Source organism: Camellia sinensis, chromosome 4 (assembly GCF_055761805.1).
Source record: "Camellia sinensis isolate YWXY chromosome 4, ASM5576180v1, whole genome shotgun sequence".
Classification (NCBI taxonomy): domain Eukaryota; kingdom Viridiplantae; phylum Streptophyta; class Magnoliopsida; order Ericales; family Theaceae; genus Camellia; species Camellia sinensis.
The window spans coordinates 163,903,601-163,907,709 of NC_138964.1; positions in this window are offsets into that span (position 1 = coordinate 163,903,601).

Consider the following 4,109-nt stretch of genomic DNA (forward strand, 5'->3'; position numbering starts at 1 on the left):
TCGGGGTTAAGGTACACTCGGGTATTAACCTCTCCTTTTTAGGCTCTAACTTTTGCCAAGGCGCCCGTTGCGGGTTTTCGACCTTGCGAGCTTTGTTCTTCTTTTCTTTTCAATTCTTTTCATTTCTTTTTCCTTTTTTGATTTTTTCGTTCTTTTCTTTGCATCTTTCTTTTTTGTTCTCTTTTTTTCTTTTTGCATTTTTTGCTTCTTCTTTTTTTTGTATTTTTCTCTTGCTCTAACTTTTGCCTGGGTCGCCCTTCCGGATTTTCGGCCCAGCGAGCCTCTCAAGGGTAAAAGTATAACAAGTCCATGCCAAATGGTTTTGAGATCCTGGAGTCATCTGAATCCAGGAGAATGGCTGCTGCTTTGCTTTGTAAGCTTCTTCTGATGAGATCTGATCTTCTTGACCTGACTTTGGTGCCTCTTGTTCGAGGGCTGCTTCAAATCTAGCCACACAGGCCTCACATCGTAGTTGACCGTCGAGCCTTCTGATTTCAAGTTCAAGGTTTGGAAGCGAAGGGGTTGAGTCTCGAGGCTGAGAGCGATCCTAGGCTGCACAATCTCAAGAGCGATTCCACACAGGTCTTCGCAAGACCGCGCAAAACATTTCGTTTTTGAAAGTTTTTAAGAAAGCGACAAATCGCTCGCGCTGAAGATAGTGTGAAACCAGTCTGAATCAAGCCAGGGTCCTTCTCAGTACTCACGCTAACAAGCATGATTTCATTAAGGGCTTAGTACGCCTCTCTTTCTCTCAAATGATCAAAGTTTTGCGAATCCCGAGGAATTCCTTCCTCTTCGTTTTCACCGCAGTGTTCAAAAATTTTTGAAAAACTTAGGTTAAATGCAATGATTTTGGGGTGCAGAAGAGAGCAGGTGGAATGTACTGCCATTTCATTCAGATTCCGTCACAACTAGCACACGGCAGAAGCGAACATAGAAGTGCAAAAATCACTGCTGTTTCATTCAAATCTGTTGGTACAACTGGCTCCCTGGCAGAAACAGACTCAAAACAAAACAAAAAGACAAACACAAAACAAAATGGTGACGCCCGAGGTAACACCCCCCGGAATCACCCGACTCCTGTACAACAGGACTGACTCGATACAACAAGACAGATCCAAAATAAAAAGAGACTGACTCAAAACAAAAAGACAGACTCAAAACAAAACAACAAGACTGACCCAATACCCGAGTCGGAAACCGGCATTCGCCAATGCTCAAAACAGTGCATGCCATCCACCATATCTGGAGTAAACTGAGCGCTGCCCGCAGGTGGTTCATCCCTCCAATCACATCACATTATCCCCTACAAATTCACTGATCAAGTGCCGATAGACTTTGCAGGACCTGGTGCGGGGATGACCCCATTGTCAAATAGATCATGTACTTCATGGCGAAGACGGAAGCAGGCGTTGGTAGTATGGCCAGTTTGTTGATGGTACGCGCAGTACTGGGTAGTATCATGTGTAGCCGGAAGAGGATTCGGGAGAGGCTGAGGCTCAAGGGGTTTGAGATGGCCTTGTCCAACAAGGATTTGGAGAGCTTTGGACAAAGGCATATAGAGGGCATGGAAGACCCTCCGACCTCGGGGTTGGTATTTCAAGGTTTGTGGATTTTTGCTGGACGCACCAGCAGGGGGATTAGCAGGTGCTGGCCTAGTTTGGTGATCTCTTCCGAGTGGAGGATTAGAGATAGCAGGATCGTCTCTGGTATGATGACCTTTCTCCCGGCTTGCCCCTTGATTCAGACTGCTCTCATTCTGAGTGGCGAAAGTGTTATCCACAGTTTTTGCAATCACTGCAAGCACTTGCTGTTTGTTCAGTCCTTCGGCTTTCAAAGCCTCAACAACGGACAGAAGATGTTCATGGGGATCCATACCCGCCCCTACCTTGTTCTTTCCACTCGCCTCCACTTTGCCAAGGGATTGGCCTTCCTCAAATGTAGCCCGTCCCAACATCGGGGAGCCTTTTGACATGAAGTTCCCGGTATGTGGTGTGGTCGATGATGGAGCCAATGTCCCGGAGGCCAGATCCGTCACGGTTCTTTGAAGATCTTTAATCATTCCCATCAACTCAGAAGTAGTGGGTTCACGGGTTTGAGATGGTTGAGGTTCAGGTGCACCCATCATGCATAAGTCCATGCTTTCTGGAATAAACACCTCAGGCTTGGGTAGATGGGCCGGGGTGATGTATATGCTGGGGTCAAAGGTGGACAGCAGTATGTGGATGTGATTGAGGTAGGCAGGAGATGTTTGGTCATTGGGGTCCGAAGGTGGAGCTATCGTCCGGTTGTCGATGAGATTTTGGATCTCATGACGAAGGCGGTAGCAACGGTCGGTGCCATGACCGCGTTGCTGATGGTACACACAGTACTTGGTGGGGTTATGTCTGGCTGGGAGTGGGTTGGGAAGAGGTTGAGGATCGAGGGGTTTGAGATGCCCTTTTTCCATCAAGGCTTTCAGTGTGCTAGTCAGGCTCATATAGAGGGGGGTGAAAGTTCTTCCCTGAGTTCGGGCTGGGCCAGCTGTTTGTAGGCTTGGTTTGGCAAAAGGGTCGGTTGTGGCGACTGTATTGATTTCGGTGGGTTTGGGACTAGCGCTACTACCAGCATTGGTACTCCCTGAAATCACCCTGCTTGTCAGTTCCCTTGTCCTGGGAATGATCCCACTGTTGAACGCATTCTCGACTTGAACCCCCAGTTCATGCAAATTTTTGAAAGTGAATAGTGGAGCGACTATCAACTTTTGCAACATATCATGCTCAAGGTTTCGCACCATCATCTGCACTTGATCCTTCTCAGAAGGGCGACGATCTGTCATTTGCGCTGCCTTTGCTCTCCACCTTGCAACGAATTCCACAAAAGGCTCTGTTGGGTTTTGGCGAGTTGCTTCAAGCCCTTGGATGGTCATTTCAACTTGGGTATTGTAGGAATACTGATCGACAAAGGCCTCGGCCAGTTCTTCCCAGTTTTGCTTCACTGTATCCTCCAATTTGGTATACCAAGTGGCTGCCACACCCGACAGGGTTCTTCCATACAAAGAGAGTTTCTGCGGCTTAGTCAGACCCATCGGCTTCAGGACATCTAAGAAAACTCGGATATGTACCATTGGATCTCCAGACCCGTCGAAACGGTCGATATATGGCATTTTGAATCTGTCTGGGAGCCGGATGGAAGCCTCAGTGTGCCCATCCTCAATGCCAGGAATGGAGTTAAGGCCCTGTGCCCTTTTGAATTGCTTCTCAAGGTTTGCAATTTTCACTGCAGTCGGATTGAACTCATCAACATGAAAGGGTTGAGTTTTCTCATTAATCTGCACCAGGGGTCTGAGCACCTGAGCTTGAGCCAACCCTTCTCGAGGATTCAGACACTGCAAGTCTTCAACTGGTGGAATTGGGTCAAAGTTCGGCTGGGGTCCCAAAGCTGGATGTGAGGCAGATGCCCCAGATGGGCGCTGCGTTTCAATACTGGTCTCAGCCTGCATGGCAGTTCCCTGACTTAGCGCTGCTGTCATGGCCGCAAACTCTTCCGAACCTTGTGCCATCACGGCCTGCTGAGTCTGAACAAAGGTGATGTGACTGGCGACTGACGGATTAGATGAACATATGAGCCCTGACCGGCTTTTCTTTACCTTGCCTCAGCGAAAGAACACTGGTTGCCCTTGAATTGAATTTCTGACCTGACAAAGTCTATCAGCACAAGTTCGATGAACCTCGGGGGATATCGGAGCCTTCTGAAGCGATAGTTCCAAGACTACCTAGCAAAAGAGAAAACAGACAGCACCTCAGCCTGATTTCACCTGAACAGATACGAGCATAGTTAAATGAGTGTGCCCTCTACTGAATTCTGCCCCAAAATTCTGCCCCAAATCTGAGTCTGATACCCACAGGTAAAGCTGACTCCCAAATACTGATAGTAATGCTCGCAGGCATGATGCCAAAATTCGCAAACTGGTGCCCGCAGGCCTGACGCCCGAACTCATACACTGATACATGCATTCCTGTAGAGACGCACTCTAAAGCACATAACAGATAAGTGAGAGCCAAAACACCCCTATGTTGGGGTAGGGTTTCCCTGTCCTATTTTTTCAGGAGCTAGGGTTTCACTACGCA